The sequence below is a fragment of the Thunnus thynnus genome, chromosome 4 (assembly GCF_963924715.1).
Source record: "Thunnus thynnus chromosome 4, fThuThy2.1, whole genome shotgun sequence".
NCBI classification, from domain to species: Eukaryota; Metazoa; Chordata; class Actinopteri; order Scombriformes; family Scombridae; genus Thunnus; species Thunnus thynnus.
In genome coordinates, this window is record NC_089520.1 from 32,935,889 (window position 1) to 32,956,566 (window position 20,678).

Consider the following 20,678-nt stretch of genomic DNA (forward strand, 5'->3'; position numbering starts at 1 on the left):
GGTATTAAACAGCTCTATGCATGTATCCCAGGGAGATAACACCACACATCACAGCTTGGCTCAAAAGAACAATCTGAGGGAAAGTGGCACCCACATGCATAAAGAAGGGGTGGCAGGGTGTTGGATGGGATCACTCCCTAACACATCACTTCTTAATCAGTCATGTAGCCAAGGATAAACCCATCTACACTCTAAGCTTGGTCTGAGTTTAGCTTTCTTTTTGGGCTGACATAAATCTTATTATGAACATTTAAGTAAAATATGAGAGTATTTAAAGGACAAAACAAGCATAAATCAGTATATTTGTGATGTGCTTTCTACAATGATTGAATTACATATCCTGATAATTATTATCTCCCGATAACTAAGTTTACAGTTTGTATCGACCTTTCAACTACATCACTGCTCTTAATGCTATATGATGCACAAACTAACTGCAATTACTATTTTCCTATTGTTCCTGGTCAAGAATGTTAAAATGTATATCCGTTAAGGCTTCCTGTGTGGGTAAAATTGAAGTCCCAGCTGCCTTTTTAGTTTCATCAGAAAGTCGTCCGCATCAATCAAACCTAAAAAAATAATTTTTCAAAGACTAGTGCGATGTGACTGTATGAAAGTGTAGACTAGCCTAGGCTGTGTGTGAAGTAGATTACCCTTGACTAGCCGCCGGTAAATCTGGACAGACTGCAGTCCCAGCCTTGCTGGCGCCAACACAGAGAAGAAGCATGTCAGCAGCAAGGTGAAAATGTAGCAATTACATAAAAGGGAGCAAGCCTGAGCGAGGCTCTCCTTGCTTCGCCCATTCTCTGCCTCCTCTGGGTTAAACCGGCGAGATCAATCCACAGCTGTGAAGTAGGGAGGGCACCTTGAAAATGCTGCTATTTATTTGTTTGAAATGTTCCTTTTCTTTCTAGTCCTCTTAAGGCCACTGGGGATTCCGCCATTGATTTCCACTTCAATAACTTGACCTCTGAACCCCGAAAGGGACGTGACGTCCCTTGGCTGGCTACTCACAGCCAGGTGTGGCGAGGGAAATCTCCAGGCCTCTATTCCTTGTTCTCACTCATTTACATGATTTAGAGTAAAGAGATTTTTTTTTTCACTTAGGTTAATTGCAGTCTCTTTTTGGGTCCACAACAAGAGAGCAATGGGAAGTCGTAGACTTGCAGCTGTTTCATATTTTTCCAAAAGCTCAAAAGGCCAGCCACCTCCATTTCAGCAGTCAACCCTCAACCAGAGAAAGAGAAAACTGGAACATTTACATGCATCTTGTAGACAGAGATAATCTTTCCGCAGCCACATATCTTAACTAACGTGTGTGTGTGTCGGTCTCCAGCCTCATATCGGCATAGACACGCCATTTCTGAGTACATGAGGGGACTTTTGCTGTTTGCAGATGGACTCCCTGTCTGTAATGAAGTCCAGACCACCTGAAGAGATGCTGTCAGCCAACGCAGAGTCAGCCACAGGATTCAGCAAGCTCTGCAATCTTTGAAAACTGTGATGGAGCATATGCAACTCAAGATCACAGCAGATTACAGAGATTGAGCGGTATACCTCATCAATCAATATTGTCCTAATTAATGCATCTCTGCTGCCATGGGATCACCCACCGAACAAAGCGCATACATTTTGTGTTTCCTTAGGGAACTACATAGATTCTAATAATAATAACAGTGATGACTTAATTTGAACAGTATTATTTTAACAAAAAGTTCCTTAGAGTCAAGAACAATAACTATGACAAAGAAACAGTTACACAAAAGATTTATGATTAATTAATTTAATATTGATAATACAGTATTTTTCTGTGACAGTAGTGTATACATAAAAAATACATGAAAAGATCACATGAAAATAGGCAAGCAGGAGTAACAATTCATACATAGATATAATTAATCATTTAAAGGCTGTATTTAATTGCTAAATAGTTTGTTTTTCTATGTTGTGGGATATATGATGAAGCCAGTATTTGCACCATATATACAGTATGTTTGTAATCATGGTAAGAAAACTTTGGGTTTTGTGAATTATGAACAATTTGTTTATGCATCCATGCATATATGACGTTTCATCTTATGATTCAATGCATTACATGTCTCAAAGTGTCTCTCTTTGTTTCCCTCTCTCTCTCATCCATGTGATGAACCAGGCCAGAATGTGGCAGATGGATGCAACCCAGGTATCAAAACAACCAACAGTATCTGGGCTATGCCTCCCTGTTGTCTGTCCTTATACCCAAAGACAGAATAACTGACCCAAGATGTATATAATCTGAATGTTCAGTATATATCTTCCTTTCTCTAGGTTTTTGAAAACTGATTCATTGATCAGATTCGATTAGTGCAGCATGACAATAGCAGAAGAGGCTTGCTTTGGTTTTTTTGGCAACTAAGGCAGATTGGAGACAGATTGTGGTCATGGTCAAAAGAAAACAGTGTTGGCTGTTAGTAAGAGACAGGAAGTGAACAGCCGTCTTCAACAAGGCTGTGGCTACCATTAAGGACACTGAGGTCATTTTCTCAGTATTGCTTCTGGAAGTTTGGGAGTTTTAACCATCTGATGATCTGTGACTACACACAAATTACACTCAGTAATTTGTGTCCTAACTCTGATATTGTCTAGACTGACTATCTTTAAAAATGTCTTCCAGACAAGTTTTAACATAGGTTATATGAATATACTTAGTATATTAATTTGCATCTGATTTGGATTTTACACAAAAAGGTTTTGTTAATTTGTTTTTTTAAAATGGAACTATTAATTTAAAAAAAAATTAAAAAATACATCTACTCCTTCCACCTCATTAAAAAAAACAAGAATCTATGAATATACCAATCATTTTCATTTCAGAACTTTAACTGCTAGACACAAGATGTCTCCTACTTCAATGAAAAGTTCATTCTTCAATTTTCAACATCACACTCCTGTAAGCTGCCTGTTGGACCATGACTGCGTCCAAATTAGTTGTGATATCACAAATCAAGCATATAGGTTCATGCCTTAAACTCAGATTTTTGATGAGTGCAGAGAAACTTTCCCCCTTCAGCAGATGAATGTGACACACATTTTTGAGTAGAGGGGGACTTACAATTTTACTGTTTAAGGCAAAAATTTAACATGAGCAGTTAAATGAATGGATGAAATAACAAATTTAGAATGATCGGGGGAATTCATGCTTTTTGTCATTTGTTTGTTTGGATTTGGATTCATGACCTCAGTATTTCTAAAATCCTGGCTGCAAGCTTTGCACACTCAACCATCCACTCCAAACTGCTGCTAAAGAGGTTTTGCAACAATATAACAACCTCACAGTACTTCCACCTTTACTTCTGAGAGACAAGAGTAACTATTCCTGTGACTATAGCATGTCACTTATCAGGAAAATGACATAGTAAAGTGACAGTGGTCAACCAGTGTTTTCATTTTTCTAATGAGGACAGACTCTTAAGTAATGACTTAAAGTATAGAAAGCTGGCATTTTCTGTTTTTGCACAATAAAGTACATATATTTTGTAGTATAGATACACTGTACTGTATGTATCTACTATTCAGAGACAATTAGCTGCCTTAAACTCTGACAGCCTACGTATACATAGACTGCAGAGGCTGAATATAGCCCTCAATAGAACAATAGCAGATTTGACCAGCATCCAGAAGGTCAGCAGAGACAATGTCATGCTATCAGTGGCAGCAATACATCTGGAAAAGCTTGGCTGTTATAATGCATCCCTCCTCTCTTCATTTTTAATTGTCGGCAAACAAAGCAGCTCACCAAAATAGGGTGTAATTGTGAGCGAGGGGGATGGGAGTCATATAGTAGACACCTGCTTTTTCTCTGCAGAATACACTGGCTCTGTCCCATCTGGCTCCAGGCTGTGGGTGTTTTACTGAGCAGGAAAAACATATTTAAAAGAATTAAAATCCTACATTCATTGGGCCTTGCCTTTCCTCCTCCAGCATCGTAGCCCATCTTCGCCTTCGCACCAGAACGTTCTACCTCGTCTAGATCTAGCCTGACCTAGATCCAGTGTGGAAGCTATGGGTATATTTCATTTCTCATCATCCTGTGTTGTCAGTTAATAACCTGCAACCTGGGAGGAAGGAAGGATTGCTACATGGCAGATAGATAGCACCAAATCACCATCATGTATGCTCAATACGGCGCCGGGGATCATTATTTCTGATCAAGTGTTTCACCAGCCAGGAAAAATGTCCAGGGAGACTTAATTTCCCAGACGAGATCCATGTCTTGAACATGAAACGTTTACCTGGACACAAAATCATTTTTACATCAGCGAGGCACCAGAGTGAGGAATAAATGACACATCTGCGTGTCAGGGCTGATGCAACAGATAGAGTATGATGAGGGGATGATGAGCAGATATTCAAGATGATGGCGGGAGATGATCCACAGGGAGAAAAGTGACATCCATAACCTCCATAATCGTCTGTGGCACAGTAGGGGGTGGAATTCAGCTGGGTCACTCAATAGACAGTTTAATCACCCAAATAAAAATCACTTAACGCGGCCCTCCACGCCTGTCCGAAAAGGACTGGAAAGGAGAAGTGAGGTAACCTGCCACTTCATTGTACCAACCACGCCTTCCACCCGCAGTCTAACCACTTGAATGCCATCTGCTTGTTGGCTCGATGGAGAGGGGTCAGTGCCGGGGCATGTGAGCAGCCAATTTCGGCACTTTAAAATGTCTCCAAGTACCAGCACTCTTTCTCGGTCATATCAGACACACACACACACACACACACACACACACACACACACACACACACACTGGCAGGGTAACTGAAAACTGCTAATCACCGTAGCAGGGTGCTCACTTAAGAGCCAGGCAGAGGGTACTATGTCTGTCAGTCGGAGGGGCAAGCAGGGGCCGGTCTCAGAGTCAAGAGGAAATGAGACAATGAGCCTATCCTTGTGTTTTTTCCCATCAGCCCCTGTTAAGATTGGCCAGGTTTGAAGGGTCAATCAGCCATCATCCAATCTTTTCAGAGCCACTCCACTTACATTCCGGTCCGTTGTGATGGCTGCTGTTTGAAACGTGAACACAGAAAATATTCAGCACATCAAAGGCTGTGCTCTCTCCTTCTTTCTCTCACCGTCTATCTCACATCATCTCTCGCTCTGCCTCTGTGATGTGTCTACGAATGAGTGTGTGTGAATGTGAACCCTGAGAGTGTGTGCTCACACACAGACAACCAGAGGAGGGCCAGCGGTGTGTTGCCCCCGGGGCTCGGACCTGATCAAAGCAGAGTCTGTCAGTTTGCAGGTACACAAACAGCCAGACTGTACACACACTGCACAGAACAGAGAGGGAGAGAGATGCCGACACAGAGTGAGAGAAGGAGGTTTGGGGAGAGCTGTAGAGATCAGAGTAACATTCTGTCTTAAATCAGGGTCATGTGGAGGTCAGAAAGCCTCCGCGAGCACAGTACACTGACTGTAAGGTTGGACTTTGAAAGTGATGACAGCAATCTACTGGGGTTTTTTTATATATGTGTTTATTGATTTTTGATTCGGAAAACATTATAATTGTGTCAAAGTGACACACATCAACAAAAACAATATTAAAAAAAGGGACAAAATCAAAAAACAAAACAGAACATCTCGGCTCACAGACTCACATTCAAACAGGCAAGTGACTCAGGAGCTACATAAAATGAAAATAACAAAGCGCTAAATAGCAGGTATCACATAGGTCTATACTACATAAACCCTCTTGTAGGAATAGCAGCCATATCTAAACTAATATATGACATAAAAGGCTCCCATGTTCTGCAAAATACATAATTTTTGTGATGTAACATGCATGTCAAATAGTCCAGTGATACAAATTCAAGTATGACCTTATGCCAATATGTTTTAAATGGAACTTTGTCTATTATCCAGTCAATAAGAATGCATTTTCCTGCACAGAATGTTATCATTTTGTAGAGTTTCCCTCTCTATTTAGTTGGAGACTTCTTGTCTCAATTTAGCACTTGGGACACTGGGGGGGAGGAGTCAATATTAATCTTATGTCATTGGGAGGGGGATATGTGAGCTATGTAGAAAATCTTTAGTTGAATTGCTTTTACTCTGTTACAGACACTCAAGGTTTTTGCACTCTTCCAAGCACCATTCCATTCATCATCTATAATCTCTACATTTAGTTCCCTTTCTCATGTTTCCTTGAGGTGAAAAGTGCTTGTTCTGTCATACCTTTTGAGCATATAGAAAGAGCTTATGGGGTTGCCTAACTGTAGTAAGAAAAGCTGCCTCTCAGAGTGAGACATTTTGGTTGTCAAGGATTGTAGTGTCCCTCTTAACAAATCCCTTATCTGTAAGTAACGTGAAAAATTCCTGTTTTTGAATATTGTATTTTCCAGTTAATTGACTAAAAGACATTAAAGTAGATCTCTCCAATAAGTCATTCAGATTAGAAAGCCCTTTAGTTGTCTAAACCCAGAAACCATTGTCTGTTATTTCTGGTAAGAAATCAGGGTTATCACATATTGGAGTGAAGACAGAGGTGAATCAAGATCTACCCTCTAATCTTCTAATAGTCCGCCATGCCTCAACGATGCAGACTGTAATCAGGTTATCACAGGCAGGCTTCATAGATTTAAGGTTTTTCAGAAATAATATCTTTGTTAAGGGGAATTTGGACATAGAGCTTCCTATATCAAACCAAAGAGATGCAGGGTTATTTTGCACCCAGTCAGCTATAATGCACAGGTGAGCACTAAGTTGATATTTTCGAATGTCAGCGAGATCAAGACCACCCTCTGAGGATGAGAGACATAATGTAGCTATTTTGAGGCATGGCTTCTTCTTAGCCCATATGAAGGAGCTAAACCAGCAGTTTTTGATAGCTTCATGTGGGAAGATAACTTGAATCATCTGAATTGGATATAGTAACCTAGGGAGAATGTTCATCTTTAAAAGAGCAACACAACCTAACCAAGAAATAGGGAGGGCGTTCCATTAAATTTGGTCAAAAATGGGTTTTATATATATTCCTAAATAGACAAAGCCCACTTAGGATCACTTGAAAGGGGAGGGTGATGGAGTTTAAGTTTCAAACTACCTAAGGTACCTTGCTTCTGACTTGCTGAAATTTATTCTGTAACCTGAAAAAGCACTTAACTTGTTTGTCTCAATAAGAGTGGACATGGATACCTCAGGCCTAGTCACAAAGACCAGGATGTCATCAGCATAGAGCAATATTATGCTATCTATCTGCAATGGTTAGGTCAATGGTTATGGTTATGTCAGTGTTTGTCCTAACTGCCTCAGCAAGCAGCTCTATGGCTAGGGCAAACAGTAGAGGTGAGAGAGGACAGCCTTGCCTTGTACCTCTCCGAATGTGGAAGTTCGGAGATTTGGAAATCGGAGATCACAAACCGTTGGTGAGTACAGCAGAAAGATTATTATAAAGAGGATTATTATAGAAAAGTGGATTATTATAGAGAAACTTTATTCATTTAATACGTTTTTCACCTAGACCAAGTGTATGTAGCGTATGAACGTATGTTTAGTAATCTACCCATGTTATTACATGAATTGCGAACTTTAATAAAACCAGTTGGTCCTCATAAATAAGTAGAGGGAGTAAGCATTCCAATTGTGTTGCAAGTAGAGAAGTTTCAGATCCACATCTAGCAAAGAGATGTGCCTGTAGGAGGCATAGTCCTCAGGCTGTTTGCCTCCCTTAAAGACATAGGCAGGACGCCTTTTTTAAAGAAATCACTTAACATATTCAGCAGAGGGCCAACTAATATATTCTCTTTATAAAACTCACTACTGCGCCTGTCTGACTCAGGTGTTTTGCCAGACTGTAGCCCCTTAATAGCATCAAGCACCTATTTCCTAGGTAGGAGTAGATTTCTGATCGAGCTGGGGAGATAGAGGGAGGACGAAAAAGGTGTCCATTAACTCTGGTGCATCAGCATGTAGCTCTGATTTATATGTGTATTTTCATGGAGGCTCTCAAATGTGTCATTAATGGTTGCAGTGTCAAAAGATTGGTTACCATGTCTGTCTGTATTGAAGAGATAGTTTGGGAGTTTGCTTTTTCTTTGTCAGATATGCTATTTCCCTGCTTTATCACCATGTTTGTATAGTCTTTGTTTGGCAAATCTTATTTCCCCCTCTGCATGCGTTGGTAAAAGAGTCTAAAACAGAGCAGAGTACAGATATTTCTTTAAGTTTCCATGTACAGTAGACAGACTTTGAACATATCTTTTTCAACCAGCTTAAGTCTGGGTTCTAAGATCTCCCTTTGTTCAGCTTGCCTATGCCTCTTACTGGACATATATGATAAGACCTCTTGAAAAGGCTTTGGATGTTTCCTAAAGCAGTGATAGATCTTGTGTAGAGGTTGAATTAATAGATAGAAATGATTTAAATTCCTCTGTGAAATAAGATAAGAACTTTTGAGCCATCAGAATGGAAGGGTTAATCCTCCAGTGTCTCGTCTGAGTAACCGGGTTCCTGAGGTTATATTGAATGAAGACAGTAGCATGGTCTTACACAACTATCTATCATTTGTCACTGTTCCTTATCATTTAAGTTGGTCTCCTGCAGTAATGCTATATGTAGCCCCTCCCTGATAAGTCAAAACCTTTCTCTGGCTAACAGGTGTGTGGGCGCCATTAACATTCCAGGTGCATAAATTCAATGTTGACATAGTCATGAGCTATAAAGTAAGATATTTCCAGAGCACATTCTTTTCCCATAAGTTGACACCTCATTAAAGTAAAAGAAAAGCTGAGTAACAACCAACATTCAACTATCATACATGTAACAAAAAAGCATGCACTTAAGGCATAACTTGCCTAACATTGGCATCAAAGTTAACACTATCCTTCTCTAATCTGAAGACAGCTCAAGTGAAAGGGCTCTCAAAAGGGACATCAAAACTATCTGCTCACCAAGAGGCATTACCCTTATTTTAACCTACATAGATTCATTGTAGAGAAAAAGCTTGATGATGAAACATCTTGGTGGAGCTGCAGTAAGTGAATTTGAGAGAGGCAGGGTAGACTTGCATGTACTCAGCACCGATTGACTTCAGGCGTTTCTTCACCCCATCAAATCATTTACACTTGCAGAGAACAGCAGCTGGGAAATCCTGAAAAATCCTCACTGTGGTGTTCCCACATTTCAGTGCTTGATTCTTTTTCCCCACCCCCCCCGATGCGTTCATCATACGCGGTTTATCCTGATAGTTGTAAAACCCCCGGCTTTGCCAGTCATCTAAAATATGTTGAAAGTGAAAGACGTTTTTTTCATGTTGTTGAAAAGGTGACTATTTTCAAATGTCCATCTAGGTCTGGTTTTAGTTGAAAGGGAATGTTAAAAAGACGTCCATTTTGTACAGTTGTTTCAGTGTCTTGTAAACTACTTCATTTCAACTAAAGTGGTCCTTCAACTAAATTTAAAAACCTTTTAGAAACAATGCAACAGTTGACAAAGCAGTAACCATAAAATAAACATTTGACAGTTAAAAACAAGTGTCACTGTTTTCAGTGTTTTTGTTATGAATGACTACAATCACAAATTGTGTATTAACCGTTCCTCTTTTTCCTTCAATTTACATCAGAACCTCTGCCTACTTAACACTTAATTGTGTGTTTATTTTCAAACTCCTTTATTTTCTCCATTTCTTCCATTTCTCCATCTAGTCAAATGTAAAGGCTTTGGACCACATTTTTGGGTTTCTACCTCCCACTCCCAGATCGACCAGGGTCATGCTTTAAATGGTCAGCAACAGATTGTCTTGTCAGCTGCAAAAACACAAACATGTAGGCTACTTGTTATAATAAACACACTCAAAATGATAGAAATAAAGCTTCTACAGAGGAATATAAATTATAAAATGAATGAAAAATGAATAAATTAATAAAATATATTCAACCGTGAACACACAATGCTGTTCTATTTCATTTTTGGGTGAACTATTCTTTCAAATCAGGTTTACTTGTGATCAAACTGTATCAATTTCTATTTCACAATATAATCATCACTCCTTAACTACAAATGAACAGACAAGCAACTGACAAGAAATATATTCAATAACTTACAAGCATACTAAAGAAAAATACCAGATTAGTATATACCATTCAAAATGGAGTACAAGGCACTGGTTTCAAACGCTCTCTTGGAACGGTGGCCCTTCATGTTGAACTTGGACACAAGACTGTTTGTAAAGACCCTGAAAGACACATAGAGGGTCCTCTTCACTGGTCAATAGAGTACTGCAGTGGAAATAAGCCTTGTGTTTTTAACATCCATATTACAAAACCTTTGCATCACTACTTAGTGTCAAAATATGGCATACCTGTCCAATGATGTTGGCTGCACTGTCTTTATTTTTTTGCCTCCATTTCTGATCAACTGTTCAATCTGACAGTAAAGAGTAAATTACCAAGACTTGAAATTTTACTTCATAAACGGATATAATTTAGCATCCAGTAACAGCACTGTAAAATGGCTTTCAGTACAGGTATGGAAAATATTAATATCAAAAACTACAAATGCCCGAGCATTAATCAATACACAAGATATATCCCTTGTGCCATAATCAAAGGTAAGCATACATGTAGAGGGCCAAATCTAGGTTAATTGGAATGATACATTATCATGCAAAATGACCATAGAAAACATCAGGCTATACCATCATAAACAGCACCAAAAGACAGATAGCAACATTCATCAGCTCTAGTGTCAGGGTGAGTGAGTATAGGCAAATCATTTGGGTTATCAAGTGTGCAGCTTCCTTTAACATTAGATTTCTTTCCTCAGCACTTTTGAGTTGTTCCTCCAGTCAATCAAATTCATCCGTCCTCCCCATTCTGCTGACATGATAATTGGAGTTCCTTGACTCTGCTCTCCCAACACACTTGACCTCCTCCAATATCTCCACCTGTTTCTCTAGAATGCACTTCTGAAATTCCGAAATGTTGTCAACACATAAACAGTAACACTCATGTCTGGAGCTGGAAATGGAACATAACCTTGATGCTGATAATAAGTTGACCTTAGGGGAAACAGACAAATAACTCTAGTATATAACGAAGTATATGATGCTGCTAAAACATACATTATCCATACCTTATTCCATTAGAGAGCAGACTATTTATTGGATCATAATAAGACCAGCATTTCTTTCCGCAACGTGCCCACCAACTGCATCCTGACTTTCGCTATAGACATAGGCTGTAGATGTGTTTTGCTGGTTGACAAGAGATGGAGAGAGGAATCTGCAACGCTCTCTGCTGCTTTCAAATTAAAGTATACTCATGAAAAACGGTTAGTAAGCTAAATGCACTATTGGTTACAAAACAACTTAAACCTGCACTGAACCAATCCTGAAACCAATGTGTGCTATGTGTAGACAATGTGGAGATTGTTTAAGACGTTACAATATAAACCAATATCCACACAGCAGCTGTGTTGCTGTTTTCACCTATTTTCCGAATCTTGTTTTCAAAACTTGTGGAACCTAATAACAAATGCCTCCAGACCTGTACTGTTATCTAGATGTAAAGCAGGAACATAAACATTCCCTAAGCATTCTTTAAAATAATTAATGTTTAACAATCAGAAAATTACGTCTAGACACAGTGGACATTAGAAAAGAAAGATGGTAATTCTATATGAATGTATTCACCTTTGCATCTCTTCCTCTTGACAGCTGTGTCATTGTCTTCTTCTGAGGGAAATGGTCCTGTAATTACATATATTGCTACCTTTTTGTGAGATGAACAATGTGAATATTAAAAATGCAAATATATTTTTATATTTACCTTCTATATAATCCTCATATCTCTTCCTTTTGACAATTCTTTTGCCACTTGCTTCTGGGATAATGGAATCTTCATCTGTTTGTGCAGATGCATAATTGTAGTCTTTGCAAATTTTTTCCTTTTCTATTACAAAGATTATTGACACATTAAACAAGTACACTGAAAAAACAAAACAAAAACCCACAAAAAAGACTGATTAATTCCTGATGTAATCTTAATTTTTACAAGATGGAAAGAGAGCCAGTCCTCTGCTGGATTTTTCCATCATTTACATGCTGTTAGCACTTGGCTTTTTGGCACCACCTTTGTCCTCATATTTATCCAGTTGTACGAAATGACATCTTCATACTGCTTATCTCCTTCTGTCCATACAGCCCTTGCAAAGGCCATTATCTGAAAAAAGCAATAAATATCATGCTAATTTGTAATTTTGTCACATGTTCAAAATAACAAAATGAATTTAAGCATCCACTTTCATACTCAGAGATAATAGCTGAGACTGCTGTTTCTCACGGTCTCCAGTAAGACGTAAAAAATCTGAGCAGTGTTTTGCCTGCTCATCGGAATAGAAAAAAAAAGAGAAAATAATCGATTGATAGAATTCAATTAGCGTCATCATGATTGTCATGGCCATATTGCCGACATAGCGCTGCAGTCAACAATAATACTCACCACAGGTGCATAGGCATCTTGTGAAAATGATACATCATCATTTACCATGGAATTGTATATGGAACTAAACATAGCACAAAGCATCAGCTGCTACAATTGCTAAAATCTTGAAAGTGAAAAATTGCTAGCTAGTAAATATCAGCGGTACCATAAGTTTGTATTTTTCCTGAAACATAAAATCATTTGTCCTCAGGTGCCGAAAAGAAACAGAAGTCGGAAAACACTAATAGGTGTGTCAACCGAAGACCTCTTGAGCGCTGGGGCCAAGTGCTTTGGCAGCGGCAGGTGAGCGCTACAGCAGGGAGTCATGGAGACAGATGACACGGACTATAAGCTAACGTTGGCTAGGCTAACGTTTGCCCGACGTTAGCCAGCTCTTGGTCCCACCCTGCTTCATTCTTATTGGTTGGTACAAGTCTGATGTGATATTGATGAGGCCTTGAGAGGAGGTTAGCTAAAGAAGCTATGGCTAACAAGACCTATGGGAAAAAAACACTGGCACTGTTTTTCATTTTCTCCTATGGAAAAGTTGTGCTTTCAGTTATCAAACAGCTATCAAATATCTCAGAGTAGTTACTAATTAGTGTTACCGTTAAAAGATAGTGTTACCGTCTCCAGCAAATTAGCCTAGCAACGTCATCAAGATGATGCATGCTAACAATGTGACTAATGTGGTTACAGTTAAGGCAAAAGGAGCAGCCCATTTTGGTTGAAAAGTATAGGTGAAAATATTTTCTTTAGTTGCTAAATGCTCCACTGTGTTCACCAGCTATAGTATAACTTCTTTGTGTGTTGTTTGGTGCTGTGCAGGTAGTGTACAGTCAGTTTATCAGGACTTTTTCACGCAGCTGGCTGCTGGAGACACATCAAAGTTGCAGGCTTTAAAACCAAAACAATGAGCTGAAAGAAGCAAAAATTGGACCAGGGAGGAACAGCAGAGTTGAGTGCTAATTCTCTGTGGGTGCATTGGTGCTCTGGTAGTCTTTTTTAATGAAGCAAGTAACACCTTTAATGTTACATGTTTCATGTTACATTTGAGCCATTAATTATTTAAAAAATATTGATTTGTGCAGCTTTATGTTGTATAATTGTAAGTTGTATAATAGCCTCTAGACATCAGAACATTATAAATTCATGATTTTTAAATAAATTATAAATAAGTTTTTTTTTTTTATAAATTATTAATAAATTATATATTTTTTAGATAAATTGCATGATTACATGCAATTTATCTAAAAAATGATTACATGCAATTTATCTGATCCGATAAGACTGAAAATAAATATAAATAAAATCATCACAAATATTAAAATAGTTTAAGAAAGTTGTTCTCTTTATCAGTTAAGGTCTGTTAAAAATAAATCATATTTCAGTGACGCTTTAATTACGCATTTTCCCAATACATTAATTATTTTGCAAATAATATAATGTAATTTTACCAATGTTTCAGTAGACTTGCTTGCATTTCTATAGTAAGATATTATATCACAATTTAAAACTAAATGAGCTACCATCAATTTTAACAATTTAATTCATTTTGAAACTCAGCACTGCATTCTTTCATAGTGTATCCTTTTTTTCACAAAATACATAAATATTGGATAAGTATAGTATATTTTGCTAATGGAGAGTAACAATTATTCATATTATAAGGAATATCTGGGTGTCTTCTCATAGCAGTTGAGTACCATGACAGTCCTGGATCAAAGCAAAGCTGACTTTGAAATAAAAATGATGTTACCTCAGCCATTGCTATAACCAGCGCTTCATTCTGACACACTATATGTGCAGGTAATCTTTCTCCTGCCCTTTTCCTTTTGTCTGCATGCCACTGTCCCATCACAGACTTAGAGAAACAACCACCAACTCCAATGTCATTGCAGACATGTCTTCAGCAGTGAGGCTGGCACGTCAATACCCTCGAAATGATACACGCTCCAGCTTTGCTCAGACTCTCAAACACAGCATTACATTTGGAGCAAGGCTAAAAGGTTGTTTAGATGAATTAAAGCATCAAGCATTCCCGACACGTAGCTGACGGCTGTGTCTCTCGGAAAAAAGAAAAATAGGGGAGAAAAAAAAAATGTTAGGAACCAGAGGGGGGAAAATAGAGCACATCAAATGAGAAAGTTTGTCCCTGACGCCCCTGTCAGAATGAACGATTAAGATATCCAATATGATGTTTAAAGCTGTGGGGCAGGCGAACTGATAACGGCTCGATAAGGCCTCTCTCCTCGCTCATCCTCGTGCGCTAATTAGCTTCTTGCTTCTTTTTTGGGTGGTGGGGGGGGTTTATCTATTTAAAAAGCTTTGAAGGAAGAGAGAGGCACCTGCATCAATCATAATTATTTTACTCATACTAAAATTAGCCAAAGAGAGGAGGAACACAGTCTCCTTCAGAAAGCAGCGCAGGAAGAATGAAGGGAGGCCGGCGTGAAGGAGAGAGATAGCGTGTGTGTGTGTGAGAGAGAGAGAGAGAAAGAGGGATGAGGTGAACCGATAAATATCACTCCGGCTGATTGGACCTAATTAGAGACATAGAGAGGCATTCTGGACGAGACTGGCTGGAATTGAGTTGGCCAAGTTGTCAGAGCCAATTAGGCTGCTGTATTATTGCAGCAGAGAGAAAACACACAGAATAGATTAAGTTTTACGCTTCTGTGTGTGTGTGTGTGTATGGTTGTGTGTGTGTGTGTGCGTGCGTGTGTGTGTGTGTGTGTCAGAATGATGATGCTTCCAGGGAAAACATGGCCAGGTGAGTGTAACAGTTCTCCTGTGGCGTGATAAACTGTGATACAACAACAATGATAATCACTCGCAGCTTATCATGCACACACACTGACAAACAGTCTCTCTCGCCCGTTCTCTATCACACAACACTCCAGCTGTCAGCTGCTGGGCGTGCAGCTGTGGAGAACACACTTTTAACTGTATCTCTGACTTATTGTGGGTTCAACTGTGTTTGTATGTCTGGGTATGTGTGTGAGAATGTTGGGCATGAACACGTGCCAGTGATTGATTCTGGTGATTGCGGTTGGAAAGTTAACACCAGTAAAGTGAAGTAATCACTTGTGTGCGGTTAATATAATGATGGAGTCCTCTGAGTCGGCACTAACGCTCCAGCAAAACCTGAGGGAAGGAATGAAAAAGCAGTCCTGAGTTCAGCCAACTTCACAGTGGAGGCATCACTCAGAGTTTGGCAGCAGTCATGGTAACAGTTGCATGAGAAAATATTGCTTTATCTTTGTCTGTTTTAGGTGGAATAGACAAAGCTCTAGTCTGTGGTCCAGCTTGACAAGTGGCGGCAAATTTAGATAATTACTCCCAAAATCCTCTGGCTGTTTTGGATTGTTTAAATGCAGTGTAGCATCAAAGATACAGTTCTGCTCTCAGCCATCTAGAAAAAAAAAAGAATTAGATCTCAGGAAAGTCTCACAGCAACACAAACAGGAGTGATACAAGGTAATAAATACCATGAATTTTCAGCGCTGTCTTCTCTCAATGGAAAGACTTCAAAGATCAGCAAGACAACAGAACAGATGCAGAGATGGTTTTATTTGTGATGCTGCTCAAGGCAACACTGGCGCAAGCAGCAGTGACACATCACCGTTTGAACTGTGAAAGTCTGAAGGACTTCATTCCTTTATATTCCTCTAATTGTTTGTTTGTTAGTGGCTGATGGAGGGGGAAATGGTGAAACGCTGTTTTTATTTTGGCACTGTTTTACCATCACTGTTGAGTCCAGATTCCTCTAGACTTTGGATGGAACTCCTGATTCCAAGTTGCTTTAATATTGCACTCAAAGTGAAGTATACAGATTAAAGGGGCACTCCACTGACTCTACACGTGACAATCAATTTGCAGTACTATGGTTAGTGCTACTCAGCCTGTGAAAAGAGTTTTATAATGTCTTCTGTGGTTCTGGGGGAGCTTTGTCAAAGTCTGAGAAATTAATCCACCAATGAGGTCATTGTAGTTATCTCATTTTGGGCTTGAAATTTACAACAGAAATCTGGTATTACAAACTGTGGGAGTGGAGCTGGAAACGTGTGTGTTTTTTAACAGGCAGGGGGCTGTAATAAATAGATGCTATTGCATTATATAGAACATAGGATCCATGTCTTTGGAGATTGACTCAGACTACATTTACATTAAGATGGCTAAATTCTAAAATGCAGTTTTTGTGCAAAAACGGCAAATGTCCACAGCAGTTTCATCTCATTTCTGCAAATACCTCCGTCCACATTTAAACACCAAAACAGGTAATTCTCCTCCTACTGAGCATGTGCAAAGGACAGACGAGCAAAGCCAGCCATTGAAGACTACTGTAGAAGAAACTGTACACTATTTCTGTTTCCGTGGCGACTTCTTGACATTTAGTTTATTGCTAGCAGATTACAACAGTTTCACTGAGAGAAAGGTGGTAGATAGCTACGTTTAACTCTAAACAAGCTGTCAAAGCAGACAATAGAGAACAACATTCACATGAAGCTGTCCGCCATTGTTGTTATTGTCGTGTTTTTTCTTCACCCTCCTCCACTGAAATGCCGCCCTACTGCCACCATCTGTTTTGTCACCGATATGATAGCATTTCTACAAAGCTCCATTTACCAAGATTTACACACTCTGGAGGCTGTTTTAGAAAAGCTTCATTTCTGGGGGAGATAAACGCCCTTTTAGTGTGGACGGAGGGCCAAAACGGAGAGAAAAGGATTTGTTTATGAATTTAGCTGGCTTAGTGTGGACATGGTCTCATACTAAGGACTAATACTAAGGTCAGGATAACCTCTGCTGCACTAATTTTGACCCCATCTTTATGGAGGTGGAATAAGAGCAACACACCACCAGAGCAACACGGCTCATTTGTTGCCTGTAAATTGACAGCTGTAACACACACTGGAGGATTCATACAGACAGGAGTCCAGGTGCAGTCACCAGAATGTAGGGATCAGGGGAACAAATGTGATCAAATTGCTGTTTTTCTGGAGAAAAGTGGTGTATCCCCACATGTTGTAAGCCTGTACATTCAGAGTTCCCACAGTCATGGAAAACCTGGAAAAGTCATGGAATATTAAAATATAATTTTCCAGGCCTGGAAAAGTCATGAAAATTAAGTAAAATCATCAACAGTTTTGGTCATGGAATTTAATTTTGTTGACTGTAATGAGATTAATTACAGGGATTAAAGTTCTCCATCGTTATGATGGATTTCTGTCATTTGGGTTGAGAGGGAGAGAGAGAGAGAGAGAGAGAGAGAGAGGGAGTTAACTTCACATTCATTCTCCCTTGTTTGTGAACTTTGATGGTGATTGCTGTTAGTAACTGCTTGTTAGTAACTCATACACGTCTGCCTTTTTGTCTCACAGTAACATTACAGCATTTTTTATGTCCAGCAGTTAACTATCAGTTCACATCCATCAATGTTATACAATCCACCAGATTATTGTAGCTTCTTGAGAAATATGAAGTTCTTAAATGTTGACTGCTATTTGACACTTACTGTTGATAACCGGTATGTATGTTCACCATAACTGAACAATACTTAAGACCCACTCCATTTTAGAATATATTTACTCTATAGTATAGTTACTACCCTGTCTACATGAAATATGTAATATTTAAACTTTGAAACATCTTGTGTTATACTTCTGTCCATCAACAGGCCCACAGCCTGCAGCGAGGGCCAGAGCTGCATCACAGTGAGTGATGCAACATGGGACGCCTGAAGAGAGGGAAGCTTGATGCAGGACTGAAGCATCCAGCAACTGTTCCTTAGATGAATAATATCCTCTCAGTCTGCCCAGCCAGGAGACACAGTGTGATGGTGACCTGTGTTGGTGTGTTGATGGGAGCTTCAGCTTGATCAGTATTTTCAGACAGAGGCATCCAGGGGTTGGGCTGTGGCTGATGGATATTAGTGTAATCCTTCACATGCTCCTTTTGTAAAATAAAGTTTTATTCTATACAATTCCAATGTGGTGTTTTTTCCTTCATATTGTACAGAACCTGTACTTCAGTGTTGAATATGACATGTAGAACTTATGAGTACAGTTTTGTGTAAATATGGTTGCAGAGAACCAGAACATGAATAATTTGCAACAGTTTACTGAAAATTATCCAATGCTGTTTGTGTTAACAAGTGTCCATATCAGCCAAAAATGTAATAATAATCCATGATGACAAGTCTACTGACTTTGTATTATATTGGCTTTAATGTTGTTACTGTACATTACATTCAAACAATTAGATGTGTAATATGGGGTTAACTTTTCAAATCAATACTGAGAGAAAAAGAAAGGAATCACAGTCTGCTCAGGTAACAACTACATTAATAAAATCAAATCAATAAAATATAAATGTTTCAAACTTTTGTCCTGTGACAGAGGGGGCATGGACAGTAGAGGGAGGGTCTGCTGTCCAGGCCGGAGGTGCCTTCATCTCCTGCACTGTACAGAAGCTGTGGCACAGGCTGCTTCTGTAAATACAATCACGTGTAAATTAACTGTATATAGATCAGTTTGAGCTCAATATAAGAATATGTGACCTGAAATACAAAAGATAACCAACTTTCCTCCTTTGTTCAGTATGATTATTATTGTCACAATAAACTTCTGTTCTTCATGCTGAACAGATGCTTCATTGCTCTCTGTCCTTTGACTGTCTAGTAAGTTTTGTATTTTGTTTGGTTTATAATTGAGCCAAAAAGAGGAGTGCCATCTTACCTTTGTGAGTATGACTGCGCTCTTGCAGTTTGCCAGCTTGTGAATTTTTGTAACTTTTAAACTATTTAACAATTTAACCAACTTATTAGCCAAACTAAACAAAAGGTAAGCAGGTAACCACCATAGCACCGTAGCAGGCATAGGTAGGTAACAGAGCGCATTCCTCCAAAGACAGCACCCCTGTCCCAACATGCAACGCAGTGTGACGTATCTTCACATTCCCTATAGTTCCAAGTGACAGATTAAACATCGGAATTCCACATGACAGAATAACAACAGTAAGATTAATATTATTGTTGTTGAATGTTCAATCAGTGAAAACGAGTTAACATAAACAATGGATAGACAGATTGCGGGTTTACTACTGGTGGTGGCTGGTCAGCTAATGTTAGCCTTGTGCTTGGCAACTCTGTTCACTAATTAGCCCTGTATTTTTTTGTTAAACGACCAAGAGCCATGAAATCAAATTGGCTATACTTTGAGATGGAAGGTTTGACTCTTTTTACTGACTTAAGTCTCTTTCTCACAAAAGAGAGTCAGGTTTTTGAGTCAAGAGTCACCAGAGCCTGCAGAATCCCCCACTGGTGAAAGAACACTCGTCTACTGATTACAGCCTACAACTCTGGCCCTGAATAGTACAAATAAATAAATCTCATGAAATATTTTTTGTTTGATGGTTCAATACATGAATTAATAGGCTTATCTGATGCTCTAGCGTTCGCCTTAAATAATGTAATTGCTTCAACTGCACCATTGAAGAAATAAATTATTTAATACAAATTATGAATTTAAAATGATTGTATTGTTTCCACTAAAAAACTGCTGTTAGATTAATGTTACCAAACATCACGCTGTACTTAATCCCACTAAATACATGGCTCATTATAATATAAATACATTATTTTATACAAAATGTTGGTAAAAAAAATATATAAATAAATAAATAACTGAAACAATTTTATTGTTTTAAAATGATTTTATTGTTTCTGTTTTGTTTTTTTTCTTTTAAAAGTCTGTCATTCTGCTTAAAACGTAGCTAATATTCTCGAATACCTAATCTTTCTATCAGGCTATAACTAGAATGCAAATAGGTTTTGCTCTCTATGTCCATTTCAGATATGGTTGGCTTAAGGCTATAATGGCATAATCTTTTATTTAGGCTAAATTAGCTCACATTTGTGCCATAGCCTACGATTGTCTACTATCAGTTCTTTATGTTTTATTAGAGACCAATTTCAATTTGATAGCCTAATGGGCTATCCTACTATTGCTATAAGACTGGCCCTTCTCTTAGGTTAATAATTAACGCCACAAACTGAAAATCATAGATGTAATTTCTTGACAATATAACAACATGTACAATAATGAAACAATGGAAGACAATAATTTAGCCCCACTATGTAGGATAATAAAGATGAATGAAGATCAATTAAGCAAATTCCTGGCTGCCACCTTGCTTTCCTTAGAACTTAG

The 20,678-nt window shown here is 38.7% G+C and overlaps 2 long non-coding RNA genes across 2 annotated transcripts; both read right to left on the minus strand.

Moving 5' to 3' along the window:
• Positions 1–6,990: 6,990 nt before the first annotated feature.
• LOC137182096 (uncharacterized) lies at positions 6,991–11,455 on the minus strand. The gene is made up of 3 exons (XR_010928244.1): positions 10,344–11,455; positions 10,123–10,217; positions 6,991–9,789 (listed from the first exon to the last, which is right to left on the minus strand). It is a non-coding gene; the product is annotated as an uncharacterized lncRNA (long non-coding RNA).
• A 99-nt stretch (positions 11,456–11,554) lies between these two features.
• On the minus strand, positions 11,555–13,079 carry LOC137182097 (uncharacterized). Its single transcript, XR_010928245.1, has 3 exons — positions 12,292–13,079; positions 11,812–12,204; positions 11,555–11,732 (listed from the first exon to the last, which is right to left on the minus strand). It is a non-coding gene; the product is annotated as an uncharacterized lncRNA (long non-coding RNA).
• Between the last annotated feature and the right edge of the window lie 7,599 nt (positions 13,080–20,678).